The sequence below is a fragment of the Symphalangus syndactylus genome, chromosome 20, assembly GCF_028878055.3.
Source record: "Symphalangus syndactylus isolate Jambi chromosome 20, NHGRI_mSymSyn1-v2.1_pri, whole genome shotgun sequence".
Classification (NCBI taxonomy): domain Eukaryota; kingdom Metazoa; phylum Chordata; class Mammalia; order Primates; family Hylobatidae; genus Symphalangus; species Symphalangus syndactylus.
Window position 1 is genome coordinate 72001162 of NC_072442.2, and position 17176 is coordinate 72018337.

The following is a 17176-nucleotide window of genomic DNA, read 5'->3' on the forward strand; positions in this document are numbered from 1 at the left end:
ATGCAACTGGACATTCGTAGCGCTAAGAGGGTAATAGTGGAAAAAAGAATATGTTCAAATATAAACTACACAGAAGCATTGTATGAAACTTCTTTCTGTTCTGTGCATTCAACTAACAGAGTTGAACCTTACTTTTGATTGAGCCGTTCTGAAACACTCTTTCTGTAGAAACTGCAATTGGACATTCTGAGCGCTAAGAGGCCTCTATTGGGAAAAATAATATCTTCAAATAAAAACTACACAGAAGCATTGTGTGAAACTTGTTTCTGATATGTTCATTAACCTAACAGAGTTAAACCATACTTTTGATTGCGCAGTTCTGAACACTCTTTCTGTAGAAAATGCAAGTGGACATTCGGAGCGCTAAGAGGGTAATAGTGGAAAAAGGAATATATTCAAATATAAACTACACAGTAGCATTCTGTGAAAATTCTTTCTGTTCTGTGCATTCAACTAACAGAGTTGAACCTTACTTTTGATTGAGCCGTTCTGAAACACTGTTTCTGTAGAAACTGCAAGTGGACATGCTAAGCGCTAAGAGGCCTACATTGGGAAAAGGAATATCTTCAAATAAAAACTACACAGATGCATTCTGTGAAACTTATTTCTGATCTGTAAATTCAGTTAACAGAGATAAAACATATTTTTGATTGAGCAGTTATGAAACTCTCTTTTTGTAGAAAATGCAAGTGGAGATTCGGAGCGCTAAGAGGGTAATAGTGGAAAAAGGAATGTCTTCAAATATAAACTACACAGAATCATTCGGTGAAACTTCTTTCTGATCTGTGCATTCAGCTAACAGAGTTAAAACATACTTTTGATTGAGCACATCTGAACACTCTTTCTGTAGAAAATGCAACTGGACATTTGGAGCGCTAAGAGCGTAGTAGTGGAAAAAGGAATATATTCAAATATAAACTACACAGAAGCATTCTGTGAAACTTCTTTCTGATCTGAGCATTCAGCTAACAGAGTTAAACCATACTTTTGATTGAGCAGTTTTGAAACACTCTGTCTGTAGAAAATGAAACTGGACATTCGTAGCGCTAAGTGGGTAATAGTGGAAAAAAGAATATGTTCAAATATAAACTACACAGAAGCATTGTATGAAACTTCTTTCTTTTCTGTGCATTCAAATAACAGAGTTGAACCTTACTTTTGATTGAGCCGTTCTGAAACACTCTTTCTGTAGAAACTGCAATTGGGCATTCTGAGCGCTAGGAGGCATATATGGGGAAAAAGAATGTCTACAAATAAAAACTACAGAGAAGAATTGTGTAAAACTTCTTTCTGTTCTGTTTGTTCAACTAAAAGAGTTGAACCTTAGTTTTGATTGAGCCGTTCTGAAACACTCTTTCTGTAGAAAATGCAAGTGGAAATTCGGAGCGCTAAGAGGGTAATAGTGGAAAAAGGAATGTCTCCAAATATAAACTACACAGAATCATTCTGTGAAACTTCTTTCCGATCTGTGCATTCAGCTAACAGAGTTAAACCATACTTTTGATTGAGCAGATCTGAACACTCTTTCTGTAGAAAATGCAACTGGACATTTGGAGCGCTAAGAGAGTACTAGTGGAAAAAGGAATATATTCAAATATAAACTACACAGAAGCATTCTGTGAAACTTCTTTCTGATCTGAGCATTCAGCTAACAGAGTTAAACCATACTTTTGATTGAGCAGTTTTGAAACCCTCTGTCTGTAGAAAATGCAACTGGACATTCGTAGCGCTAAGAGGGTAATAGTGGAAAAAAGAATATGTTCAAATATAAACTACACAGAAGCATTGTATGAAACTTCTTTCTGTTCTGTGCATTCAACTAACAGAGTTGAACCTTACTTTTGATTGAGCCTTTCTGAAACACTCTTTCTGTAGAAACTGCAATTGGACATTCTGAGCGCTAAGAGGACTCTATTGGGAAAAATAATATCTTCAAATAAAAACTACACAGAAGCATTGTGTGAAACTTATTTCTGATATGTTCATTAAGCTAACAGAGTTAAACCATACTTTTGATTGCGCAGTTCTGAACACTCTTTCTGTAGAAAATGCAAGTGGACATTCGGAGCGCTAAGAGGGTAATAGTGGAAAAAGGAATATATTCAAATATAAACTACACAGTAGCATTCTGTGAAAATTCTTTCTGTTCTGTGCATTCAACTAACAGAGTTGAACCTTACTTTTGATTGAGCCGTTCTGAAACACTCTTTCTGTAGAAACTGCAATTGGACATGCTAAGCGCTAAGAGGCCTACATTGGGAAAAAGAATATCTTCAAATAAAAACTACACAGATGCATTCTGTGAAACTTATTTCTGATCTGTAAATTCAGTTAACAGAGATAAAACATATTTTTGATTGAGCAGTTATGAAACACTCTTTTTGTAGAAAATGCAAGTGGAGATTCGGAGCGCTAAGAGGGTAATAGTGGAAAAAGGAATGTCTTCAAATATAAACTACACAGAATCATTCGGTGAAACTTCTTTCTGATCTGTGCATTCAGCTAACAGAGTTAAACCATACTTTTGATTGAGCAGATCTGAACACTCTTTCTGTAGAAAATGCAACTGGACATTTGGAGCGCTAAGAGAGTAGTAGTGGAAAAAGGAATATTTTCAAATATAAACTACACAGAAGCATTCTGTGAAACTTCTTTCTGATCTGAGCATTCAGCTAACAGAGTTAATCCATACTTATGATTGAGCAGTTTTGAAACACTCTGTCTGTAGAAAATGCAACTGGACATTCGTAGCGCTAAGTGGGTAATAGTGGAAAAAAGAATATGTTCAAATATAAACTACACAGAAGCATTGTATGAAACTTCTTTCTGTTCTGTGCATTCAACTAACAGAGTTGAACCTTACTTTTGATTGAGCCTTTCTGAAAAACTCTTTCTGTACAAACTGCAATTGGACATTCTGAGCGCTAAGAGGCCTATATTGGGAAAAATAATATCTTCAAATAAAAACTACACAGAAGCATTGTGTGAAACTTATTTCTGATATGTTCATTAAGCTAACAGAGTTAACCCATACTTTTGATTGCGCAGTTCTGAACACTCTTTCTGTAGAAAATGCAAGTGGACATTCGGAGCGCTAAGAGGGTAATAGTGGAAAAAGGAATATATTCAAATATAAACTACACAGTAGCATTCTGTGAAAATTCCTTCTGTTCTGTGCATTCAACTAACAGAGTTGAACCTTACTTTTGATTGAGCCGTTCTGAAACACTCTTTCTGTAGAAACTGCAATTGGACATGCTAAGGGCTAAGAGGCCTACATTGGGAAAAAGAATATCTTCAAATAAAAACTACACAGATGCATTCTGTGAAACTCATTTCTGATCTGTAAATTCAGTTAACAGAGATAAAACATATTTTTGATTGAGCAGTTATGAAACACTCTTTTTGTAGAAAATGCAAGTGGAGATTCGGAGCGCTAAGAGGGTATTAGTGGAAAAAGGAATGTCTTCAAATATAAACTACACAGAATCATTCGGTGAAACTTCTTTCTGATCTGTGCATTCAGCTAACAGAGTTAAACCATACTTTTGATTGAGCAGATCTGAACACTCTTTCTGTTGAAAATGCAACTGGACATTTGGAGCGCTAAGAGCGTAGTAGTGGAAAAAGGAATATATTCAAATATAAACTACACAGAAGCATTCTGTGAAACTGCTTTCTGATCTGAGCATTCAGCTAACAGAGTTAAACCATACTTTTGATTGAGCAGTTTTGAAACACTCTGTCTGTAGAAAATGCAACTGGACATTCGTAGCACTAAGAGGGTAATAGTGGAAAAAAGAATATGTTCAAATATAAACTACACAGAAGCATTGTATGAAACTTCTTTCTGTTCTGTGCATTCAACTAACAGAGTTGAACCTTACTTTTGATTGAGCCGTTCTGAAACACTCTTTCTGTAGAAACTGCAATTGGACATTCTGAGCGCTAAGAGGCCTATATTGGGAAAAAGAATGTCTACAAATAAAAACTACACAGAAGAATTGTGTGAAACTTCTTTCTGTTCTGTTTGTTCAACTAAAAGAGTTGAACATTAGTTTTGATTGAGCCGTTCTGAAACACTCTTTCTGTAGAAAATGCAAGTGGAGATTCGGAGCGCTAAGAGGGTAATAGTGGAAAAAGGAATGTCTCCAAATATAAACTACACAGAATCATTCTGTGAAACTTCTTTCTGATCTGTGCATTCAGCTAACAGAGTTATACCATACTTTTGATTGAGCAGATCTGAACACTCTTTCTGTAGAAAATGCAACTGGACATTTGGAGCGCTAAGAGAGTAGTAGTGGAAAAAGGAATATATTCAAATATAAACTACACAGAAGCATTCTGTGAAACTTCTTTCTGATCTGAGCATTCAGCTAACAGAGTTAAACCATACTTTTGATTGAGCAGTTTTGAAACACTCTGTCTGTAGAAAATGCAACTGGACATTCGTAGCGCTAAGTGGGTAATAGTGGAAAAAAGAATATGTTCAAATATAAACTACACAGAAGCATTGTATGAAACTTCTTTCTGTTCTGTGCATTCAACTAACAGAGTTGAACCTTACTTTTGATTGAGCCGTTCTGAAACACTCTTTCTGTAGAAACTGCAATTGGACATTCTGAGCGCTAAGAGGCCTCTATTGGGAAAAATAATATCTTCAAATAAAAACTACACAGAAGCATTGTGTGAAACTTGTTTCTGATATGTTCATTAACCTAACAGAGTTAAACCATACTTTTGATTGCGCAGTTCTGAACACTCTTTCTGTAGAAAATGCAAGTGGACATTCGGAGCGCTAAGAGGGTAATGGTGGAAAAAGGAATATATTCAAATATAAACTACACAGTAGCATTCTGTGAAAATTCTTTCTGTTCTGTGCATTCAACTAACAGAGTTGAACCTTACTTTTGATTGAGCCGTTCTGAAACACTCTTTCTGTAGAAACTGCAAGTGGACATGCTAAGCGCTAAGAGGCCTACATTGGGAAAAGGAATATCTTCAAATAAAAACTACACAGATGCATTCTGTGAAACTTATTTCTGATCTGTAAATTCAGTTAACAGAGATAAAACATATTTTTGATTGAGCAGTTATGAAACTCTCTTTTTGTAGAAAATGCAAGTGGAGATTCGGAGCGCTAAGAGGGTAATAGTGGAAAAAAGAATGTCTTCAAATATAAACTACACAGAATCATTCGGTGAAACTTCTTTCTGATCTGTGCATTCAGCTAACAGAGGTAAAACATACTTTTGATTGAGCACATCTGAACACTCTTTCTGTAGAAAATGCAACTGGACATTTGGAGCGCTAAGAGCGTAGTAGTGGAAAAAGGAATATATTCAAATATAAACTACACAGAAGCATTCTGTGAAACTTCTTTCTGATCTGAGCATTCAGCTAACAGAGTTAAACCATACTTTTGATTGAGCAGTTTTGAAACACTCTGTCTGTAGAAAATGAAACTGGACATTCGTAGCGCTAAGTGGGTAATAGTGGAAAAAAGAATATGTTCAAATATAAACTACACAGAAGCATTGTATGAAACTTCTTTCTTTTCTGTGCATTCAAATAACAGAGTTGAACCTTACTTTTGATTGAGCCGTTCTGAAACACTCTTTCTGTAGAAACTGCAATTGGACATTCTGAGCGCTAGGAGGCATATATGGGGAAAAAGAATGTCTACAAATAAAAACTACAGAGAAGAATTGTGTAAAACTTCTTTCTGTTCTGTTTGTTCAACTAAAAGAGTTGAACCTTAGTTTTGATTGAGCCGTTCTGAAACACTCTTTCTGTAGAAAATGCAAGTGGAAATTCGGAGCGCTAAGAGGGTAATAGTGGAAAAAGGAATGTCTCCAAATACAAACTACACAGAATCATTCTGTGAAACTTCTTTCCGATCTGTGCATTCAGCTAACAGAGTTAAACCATACTTTTGATTGAGCAGATCTGAACACTCTTTCTGTAGAAAATGCAACTGGACATTTGGAGCGCTAAGAGAGTACTAGTGGAAAAAGGAATATATTCAAATATAAACTACACAGAAGCATTCTGTGAAACTTCTTTCTGATCTGAGCATTCAGCTAACAGAGTTAAACCATACTTTTGATTGAGCAGTTTTGAAACCCTCTGTCTGTAGAAAATGCAACTGGACATTCGTAGCGCTAAGAGGGTAATAGTGGAAAAAAGAATATGTTCAAATATAAACTACACAGAAGCATTGTATGAAACTTCTTTCTGTTCTGTGCATTCAACTAACAGAGTTGAACCTTACTTTTGATTGAGCCTTTCTGAAACACTCTTTCTGTAGAAACTGCAATTGGACATTCTGAGCGCTAAGAGGCCTCTATTGGGAAAAATAATATCTTCAAATAAAAACTACACAGAAGCATTGTGTGAAACCTGTTTCTGATATGTTCATTAAGCTAACAAAGTTAAACCATACTTTTGATTGCGCAGTTCTGAACACTCTTTCTGAAGAAAATGCAAGTGGACATTCGGAGCGCTAAGAGGGTAATAGTGGAAAAAGGAATATATTCAAATATAAACTACACAGTAGCATTCTGTGAAAATTCTTACTGTTCTGTGCATTCAACTAACAGAGTTGAACCTTACTTTTGATTGAGCCGTTCTGAAACACTCTTTCTGTAGAAACTGCAATTGGACATGTTAAGCGCTAAGAGGCCTACATTGGGAAAAGGAATATCTTCAAATAAAAACTACACAGATGCATTCTGTGAAACTTATTTCTGATCTGTAAATTCAGTTAACAGAGATAAAACATATTTTTGATTGAGCAGTTATGAAACTCTCTTTTTGTAGAAAATGCAAGTGGAGATTCGGAGCGCTAAGAATGTAATAGTGGAAAAAGGAATGTCTTCAAATATAAACTACACAGAATCATTCGGTGAAACTTCTTTCTGATCTGTGCATTCAGCTAACAGAGTTAAACCATACTTTTGATTGAGCACATCTGAACACTCTTTCTGTAGAAAATGCAACTGGACATTTGGAGCGCTAAGAGCGTAGTAGTGGAAAAACTAATATATTCAAATATAAACTACACAGAAGCATTCTGTGAAACTTCTTTCTGATCTGAGCATTCAGCTAACAGAGTTAAACCATACTTTTGATTGAGCAGTTTTGAAACACTCTGTCTGTAGAAAATGAAACTGGACATTCATAGCGCTAAGTGGGTAATAGTGGAAAAAAGAATATGTTCAAATATAAACTACACAGAAGCATTGTATGAAACTTCTTTCTTTTCTTTGCATTCAAATAACAGATTTGAACCTTACTTTTGATTGAGCCGTTCTGAAACACTCTTTCTGTAGAAACTGCAATTGGACATTCTGAGCGCTAGGAGGCCTATATTGGGAAAAAGAATGTCTACAAATAAAAACTACAGAGAAGAATTGTGTGAAACTACTTTCTGTTCTGTTTGTTCAACTAAAAGAGTTGAACCTTAGTTTTGATTGAGCCGTTCTGAAACACTCTTTCTGTAGAAAATGCAAGTGGAGATTCGGAGCGCTAAGAGGGTAATAGTGGAAAAAGGAATGTCTCCAAATATAAACTACAAAGAATCATTCTGTGAAACTTCTTTCTGATCTGTGCATTCAGCTAACAGAGTTAAACCATACTTTTGATTGAGCAGATCTGAACACTCTTTCTGTAGAAAATGCAACTGCACATATGGGGCGCTAAGAGAGTACTAGTGGAAAAAGGAATATATTCAAATATAAACTACACAGAAGCATTCTGTGAAACTTCTTTCTGATCTGAGCATTCAGCTAACAGAGTTAAACCATACTTTTGATTGAGCAGTTTTGAAACACTCTGTCTGTAGAAAATGCAACTGGACATTCGTAGCGCTAAGAGGGTAATAGTGGAAAAAAGAATATGTTCAAATATAAACTACACAGAAGCATTGTATGAAACTTCTTTCTGTTCTGTGCATTCAACTAACAGAGTTGAACCTTACTTTTGATTGATCCTTTCTGAAACACTCTTTCTGTAGAAACTGCAATTGGACATTCTGAGCGCTAAGAGGCCTCTATTGAGAAAAATAATATCTTCAAATAAAAACTACACAGAAGCATTGTGTGAAACTTGTTTCTGATATGTTCATTAAGCTAACAGAGTTAAACCATACTTTTGATTGCGCAGTTCTGAACACTCTTTCTGTAGAAAATGCAAGTGGACATTCGGAGCGCTAAGAGGGTAATAGTGGAAAAAGGAATATATTCAAATATAAACTACACAGTAGCATTCTGTGAAAATTCTTTCTGTTCTGTGCATTCAACTAACAGAGTTGAACCTTACTTTTGATTAAGCCGTTCTGAAACACTCTTTCTGTAGAAACTGCAATTGGACATGCTAAGCGCTAAGAGGCCTACATTGGGAAAAGGAATATCTTCAAATAAAAACTACACAGATGTATTCTGTGAAACTTATTTCTGATCTGTAAATTCAGTTAACTTAGATAAAACATATTTTTGATTTAGCAGTTATGAAACTCTCTTTTTGTAGAAAATGCAAGTGGAGATTCGGAGCGCTAAGAGGGTAATAGTGGAAAAAGGAATGCCTTCAAATATAAACTACACAGAATCATTCGGTGAAAATTCTTTCTGATCTGTGCATTCAGCTAACAGATTTAAACCATACTTTTGATTGAGCACACCTGAACACTCTTTCTGTAGAAAATGCAACTGGACATTTGGAGCGCTAAGAGCGTAGTAGTGGAAAAAGGAATATATTCAAATATAAACTACACAGAAGCATTCTGTGAAACTTCTTTCTGATCTGAGCATTCAGCTAACAGAGTTAAACCATACTTTTGATTGAGCAGTTTTGAAACACTCTGTCTGTAGAAAATGAAACTGGACATTCGTAGCGCTAAGTGGGTAATAGTGGAAAAAAGAATATGTTCAAATATAAACTACACAGAAGCATTGTATGAAACTTCTTTCTTTTCTGTGCATTCAAATAACAGAGTTGAACCTTACTTTTGATTGAGCCGTTCTGAAACACTCTTTCTGTAGAAACTGCAATTGGACATTCTGAGCGCTAGGAGGCCTATATTAGGAAAAAGAATGTCTACAAATAAAAACTACAGAGAAGAATTGTGTGAAACTTCTTTCTGTTCTGTTTGTTCAACTAAAAGAGTTGAACCTTAGTTTTGATTGAGCCGTTCTGAAACACTCTTTCTGTAGAAAATGCAAGTGGAGATTCGGAGCGCTAAGAGGGTAATAGTGGAAAAAGGAATGTCTCCAAATATAAACTACACAGAATCATTCTGTGAAACTTCTTTCTGATCTGTGCATTCAGCTAACAGAGTTAAACCATACTTTTGATTGAGCAGATCTGAACACTCTTTCTGTAGAAAATGCAACTGGACATTTGGAGCGCTAAGAGAGTACTAGTGGAAAAAGGAATATATTCAAATATAAACTACACAGAAGCATTCTGTGAAACTTCTTTCTGATCTGAGCATTCAGCTAACAGAGTTAAACCATACTTTTGATTGAGCAGTTTTGAAACACTCTGTCTGTAGAAAATGCAACTGGACATTCGTAGCGCTAAGAGGGTAATAGTGGAAAAAAGAATATGTTCAAATATAAACTACACAGAAGCATTGTATGAAACTTCTTTCTGTTCTGTGCATTCAACTAACAGAGTTGAACCTTACTTTTGATTGAGCCTTTCTGAAACACTCTTTCTGTAGAAACTGCAATTGGACATTCTGAGCGCTAAGAGGCCTCTATTGGGAAAAATAATATCTTCAAATAAAAACTACACAGAAACATTGTGTGAAACTTGTTTCTGATATGTTCATTAAGCTAACAGAGTTAAACCATACTTTTGATTGCGCAGTTATGAACACTCTTTCTGTAGAAAATGCAAGTGGACATTCGGAGCGCTAAGAGGGTAATAGTGGAAAAAGAATATATTCAAATATAAACTACACAGTAGCATTCTGTGAAAATTCTTTCTGTTCTGTGCATTCAACTAACAGAGTTGAACCTTACTTTTGATTGAGCCGTTCTGAAACACTCTTTCTGTAGAAACTGCAATTGGACATGCTAAGCGCTAAGAGGCCTACATTGGGAAAAGGAATATCTTCAAATAAAAACTACACAGATGCATTCTGTGAAACTTATTTCTGATCTGTAAATTCAGTTAACAGAGATAAAACATATTTTTGATTGAGCAGTTATGAAACTCTCTTTTTGTAGAAAATGCAAGTGGAGATTCGGAGCGCTAAGAGGGTAATAGTGGAAAAAGGAATGTCTTCAAATATAAACTACACAGAATCATTCGGTGAAACTTCTTTCTGATCTGTGCATTCAGCTAACAGAGTTAAACCATACTTTTGATTGAGCAGATCTGAACACTCTTTCTGTAGAAAATGCAACTGGACATTTGGAGCGCTAAGAGCGTAGTAGTGGAAAAAGGAATATATTCAAATATAAACTACACAGAAGCATTCTGTGAAACTTCTTTCTGATCTGAGCATACAGCTAACAGAGTTAAACCATACTTTTGATTGAGCAGTTTTGAAACACTCTGTCTGTAGAAAATGCAACTGGACATTCGTAGCGCTAAGTGGGTAATAGTGGAAAAAGAATATGTTCAAATATAAACTACACAGAAGCATTGTATGAAACTTCTTTCTGTTCTGTGCATTCAACTAACAGAGTTGAACCTTACTTTTGATTGAGCCGTTCTGAAACACTCTTTCTGTAGAAACTGCAATTGGACATTCTGAGCGCTAGGAGGCCTATATTGGGAAAAAGAATGTCTACAAATAAAAACTACAGAGAAGAATTGTGTGAAACTTCTTTCTGTTCTGTTTGTTCAACTAAAAGAGTTGAACCTTAGTTTTGATTGAGCCGTTCTGAAACACTCTTTCTGTAGAAAATGCAAGTGGAGATTCGGAGCGCTAAGAGGGTAATAGTGGAAAAAGGAATGTCTCCAAATATAAACTACACAGAATCATTCTGTGAAACTTCTTTCTGATCTGTGCATTCAGCTAACAGAGTTAAACCATACTTTTGATTGAGCAGATCTGAACACTCTTTCTGTAGAAAATGCAACTGCACATATGGGGCGCTAAGAGAGTACTAGTGGAAAAAGGAATATATTCAAATATAAACTACACAGAAGCATTCTGTGAAACTTCTTTCTGATCTGAGCATTCAGCTAACAGAGTTAAACCATACTTTTGATTGAGCAGTTTTGAAACACTCTGTCTGTAGAAAATGCAACTGGACATTCGTAGCGCTAAGAGGGTAATAGTGGAAAAAAGAATATGTTCAAATATAAACTACACAGAAGCATTGTATGAAACTTCTTTCTGTTCTGTGCATTCAACTAACAGAGTTGAACCTTACTTTTGATTGAGCCTTTCTGAAACACTCTTTCTGTAGAAACTGCAATTGGACATTCTGAGCGCTAAGAGGCCTCTATTGAGAAAAATAATATCTTCAAATAAAAACTACACAGAAGCATTGTGTGAAACTTGTTTCTGATATGTTCATTAAGCTAACAGAGTTAAACCATACTTTTGATTGCGCAGTTCTGAACACTCTTTCTGTAGAAAATGCAAGTGGACATTCGGAGCGCTAAGAGGGTAATAGTGGAAAAAGGAATATATTCAAATATAAAATACACAGTAGCATTCTGTGAAAATTCTTTCTGTTCTGTGCATTCAACTAACAGAGTTGAACCTTACTTTTGATTAAGCCGTTCTGAAACACTCTTTCTGTAGAAACTGCAATTGGACATGCTAAGCGCTAAGAGGCCTACATTGGGAAAAGGAATATCTTCAAATAAAAAATACACAGATGTATTCTGTGAAACTTATTTCTGATCTGTAAATTCAGTTAACGGAGATAAAACATATTTTTGATTTAGCAGTTATGAAACTCTCTTTTTGTAGAAAATGCAAGTGGAGATTCGGAGCGCTAAGAGGGTAATAGTGGAAAAAGGAATGTCTTCAAATATAAACTACACAGAATCATTCGGTGAAAATTCTTTCTGATCTGTGCATTCAGCTAACAGAGTTAAACCATACTTTTGATTGAGCACACCTGAACACTCTTTCTGTAGAAAATGCAACTGGACATTTGGAGCGCTAAGAGCGTAGTAGTGGAAAAAGGAATATATTCAAATATAAACTACACAGAAGCATTCTGTGAAACTTCTTTCTGATCTGAGCATTCAGCTAACAGAGTTAAACCATACTTTTGATTGAGCAGTTTTGAAACACTCTGTCTGTAGAAAATGAAACTGGACATTCGTAGCGCTAAGTGGGTAATAGTGGAAAAAAGAATATGTTCAAATATAAACTACACAGAAGCATTGTATGAAACTTCTTTCTTTTCTGTGCATTCAAATAACAGAGTTGAACCTTACTTTTGATTGAGCCGTTCTGAAACACTCTTTCTGTAGAAACTGCAATTGGACATTCTGAGCGCTAGGAGGCCTATATTGGGAAAAAGAATGTCTACAAATAAAAACTACAGAGAAGAATTGTGTGAAACTTCTTTCTGTTCTGTTTGTTCAACTAAAAGAGTTGAACCTTAGTTTTGATTGAGCCGTTCTGAAACACTCTTTCTGTAGAAAATGCAAGTGGAGATTCGGAGCGCTAAGAGGGTAATAGTGGAAAAAGGAATGTCTCCAAATATAAACTACACAGAATCATTCTGTGAAACTTCTTTCTGATCTGTGCATTCAGCTAACAGAGTTAAACCATACTTTTGATTGAGCAGATCTGAACACTCTTTCTGTAGAAAATGCAACTGGACATTTGGAGCGCTAAGAGAGTACTAGTGGAAAAAGGAATATATTCAAATATAAACTACACAGAAGCATTCTGTGAAACTTCTTTCTGATCTGAGCATTCAGCTAACAGAGTTAAACCATACTTTTGATTGAGCAGTTTTGAAACACTCTGTCTGTAGAAAATGCAACTGGACATTCGTAGCGCTAAGAGGGTAATAGTGGAAAAAAGAATATGTTCAAATATAAACTACACAGAAGCATTGTATGAAACTTCTTTCTGTTCTGTGCATTCAACTAACAGAGTTGAACCTTACTTTTGATTGAGCCTTTCTGAAACACTCTTTCTGTAGAAACTGCAATTGGACATTCTGAGCGCTAAGAGGCCTCTATTGGGAAAAATAATATCTTCAAATAAAAACTACACAGAAGCATTGTGTGAAACTTGTTTCTGATATGTTCATTAAGCTAACAGAGTTAAACCATACTTTTGATTGCGCAGTTCTGAACACTCTTTCTGTAGAAAATGCAAGTGGACATTCGGAGCGCTAAGAGGGTAATAGTGGAAAAAGAATATATTCAAATATAAACTACACAGTAGCATTCTGTGAAAATTCTTTCTGTTCTGTGCATTCAACTAACAGAGTTGAACCTTACTTTTGATTGAGCCGTTCTGAAACACTCTTTCTGTAGAAACTGCAATTGGACATGCTAAGCGCTAAGAGGCCTACATTGGGAAAAGGAATATCTTCAAATAAAAACTACACAGATGCATTCTGTGAAACTTATTTCTGATCTGTAAATTCAGTTAACAGAGATAAAACATATTTTTGATTGAGCAGTTATGAAACTCTCTTTTGTAGAAAATGCAAGTGGAGATTCGGAGCGCTAAGAGGGTAATAGTGGAAAAAGGAATGTCTTCAAATATAAACTACACAGAATCATTCGGTGAAACTTCTTTCTGATCTGTGCATTCAGCTAACAGAGTTAAACCATACTTTTGATTGAGCAGATCTGAACACTCTTTCTGTAGAAAATGCAACTGGACATTTGGAGCGCTAAGAGCCTAGTAGTGGAAAAAGGAATATATTCAAATATAAACTACACAGAAGCATTCTGTGAAACTTCTTTCTGATCTGAGCATACAGCTAACAGAGTTAAACCATACTTTTGATTGAGCAGTTTTGAAACACTCTGTCTGTAGAAAATGCAACTGGACATTCGTAGCCCTAAGTGGGTAATAGTGGAAAAAGAATATGTTCAAATATAAACTACACAGAAGCATTGTATGAAACTTCTTTCTGTTCTGTGCATTCAACTAACAGAGTTGAACCTTACTTTTGATTGAGCCGTTCTGAAACACTCTTTCTGTAGAAACTGCAATTGGACATTCTGAGCGTTAAGAGGCCTATATTGGGAAAAAGAATGTCTACAAATAAAAACTACACAGAAGAATTGTGTGAAACTTCTTTCTGTTCTGTTTGTTCAACTAAATGAGTTGAACCTTAGTTTTGATTTAGCCGTTCTGAAACACTATTTCTGTAGAAAATGCAAGTGGAGATTCGGAGCGCTAAGAGGGTAATAGTGGAAAAAGGAATGTCTCCAAATATAAACTACACAGAATCATTCTGTGAAACTTCTTTCTGATCTGTGCATTCAGCTAACATAGTTAAACCATACTTTTGATTGAGCAGATCTGAACACTCTTTCTGTAGAAAATGCAACTGGACATTTGGAGCGCTAAGAGAGTAGTAGTGGAAAAAGGAATATATTCAAATATAAACTACACAGAAGCATTCTGTGAAACTTCTTTCTGATCTGAGCATTCAGCTAACAGAGTTAAACCATACTTTTGATTGAGCAGTTTTGAAACACTCTGTCTGTAGAAAATGCAACTGGACATTCGTAGCGCTAACTGGGTAATAGTGGAAAAAAGAATATGTTCAAATATAAACTACACAGAAGCATTGTATGAAACTTCTTTCTGTTCTGTGCATTCAACTAACAGAGTTGAACCTTACTTTTGATTGAGCCTTTCTGAAACACTCTTTCTGTAGAAACTGCAATTGGATATTCTGAGCGCTAAGAGGCCTATATTGGGAAAAATAATATCTTCAAATAAAAACTACACAGAAGCATTGTCTGAAACTTATTTCTGATATGTTCATTAAGCTAACAGAGTTAAACCATACTTTTGATTGCGCAGTTCTGAACACTCTTTCTGTAGAAAATGCAAGTGGACATTCGGAGCGCTAAGAGGGTAATAGTGGAAATAGGAATATATTCAAATATAAACTACACAGTAGAATTCTGTGAAAATTCTTTCTGTTCTGTGCATTCAACTAACAGAGTTGAACCTTACTTTTGATTGAGCCGTTCTGAAACACTCTTTCTGTAGAAACTGCAATTGGACATGCTAAGCGCTAAGAGGCCTACATTGGGAAAAAGAATATCTTCAAATAAAAACTACACAGATGCATCCTGTGAAACTTATTTCTGATCTGTAATTTCAGTTAACAGAGATAAAACATATTTTTGATTGAGCAGTTATGAAACACTCTTTTTGTAGAAAATGCAAGTGGAGATTCGGAGCGCTAAGAGGGTAATAGAGGAAAAAGTAATGTCTTCAAATATAAACTACACAGAATCATTCGGTGAAACTTCTTTCTGATCTGTGCATTCAGCTAAAAGAGTTAAACCATACTTTTGATTGAGCAGATCTGAACACTCTTTGTGTAGAAAATGCAAGTGGACATTTGGAGCGCTAAGAGCGTAGTAGTGGAAAAAGGAATATATTCAAATATAAGCTACACAGAAGCATTCTGTGAAACTTCTTTCTGATCTGAGCATACAGCTAACAGAGTTAAACCATACTTTTGATTGAGCAGTTTTGAAACACTCTGTCTGTAGAAAATGCAACTGCACATTCGTAGCGCTAAGTGGGTAATAGTGGAAAAAAGAATATGTTCAAATATAAACTACACAGAAGCATTGTATGAAACTTCTTTCTGTTCTGTGCATTCAACTAAAAGAGTTGAACCTTACTTTTGATTGAGCCGTTCTGAAACACTCTTTCTGTAGAAACTGCAATTGGACATTCTGAGAGCTAAGAGGCCTATATTGGGAAAAAGAATGTCTAAAAATAAAAACTACACAGAAGAATTGTGTGAAACTTCTTTCTGTTCTGTTTGTTCAACTACAAGAGTTGAACCTTAGTTTTGATTGAGCCGTTCTGAAACACTCTTTATGGAGAAAAGGCAAGTGGAGATTCGGAGCGCTAAGAGGGTAATAGTGGAAAAAGGAATGTCTCCAAATATAAACTACACAGAATCATTCTGTGAAACTTCTTTCTGATCTGTGCATTCAGCTAACCGAGTTAAACCATACTTTTGATTGAGCAGATCTGAACACTCTTTCTGTAGAAAATGCAACTGGACATTTGGAGCGCTAAGAGAGTAGTAGTGGAAAAAGGAATATATTCAAATATAAACTACACAGAAGCATTCTGTGAAACTTCTTTCTGATCTGAGCATTCAGCTAACAGAGTTAAACCATACTTTTGATTGAGCAGTTTTGAAACACTCTCTCTGTAGAAAATGCAACTGGACATTCGTAGCGCTAAGTGGGTAATAGTGGAAAAAAGAATATGTTCAAATATAAACTACACAGAAGCATTGTATGAAACTTCTTTCTGTTCTGTGCATTCAACTAACAGAGTTGAACCTTACTTATAATTGAGCCTTTCTGAAACACTCTTTCTGTAGTATCTGCAATTGGACATTCTGAGCGCTAAGAGGACTATATTGGGAAAAATAATATCTTCAAATAAAAACTACACAGAAGCATTGTGTGAAACTTATTTCTGATATGTTCATTAAGCTAACAGAGTTAAACCATACTTTTGATTGCGCAGTTCTGAACACTCTTTCTGTAGAAAATGCAAGTGGACATTCGGAGCGCTAAGAGGGTAATAGTGGAAAAAGGAATATATTAAAATATAAACTACACAGTAGCATTCTGTGAAAATTCTTTCTGTTCTGTGCATTCAACTAACAGAGTTGAACCTTACTTTTGATTGAGCCGTTCTGAAACACTCTTTCTGTAGAAACTGCAATTGGACATGCTAAGCGCTAAGAGGCCTACATTGGGAAAAGGAATATCTTCAAATAAAAACTACACAGATGCATTCTGTGAAACTTATTTCTGATCTGTAAATTCAGTTAACAGAGATAAAACATATTTTTGATTGAGCAGTTATGAAACTCTCTTTTTGTAGAAAATGCAAGTGGAGATTCGGAGCGCTAAGAGGGTAATAGTGGAAAAAGGAATGTCTTCAAATATAAACTACACAGAATCATTCGGTGAAACTTCTTTCTGATCTGTGCATTCA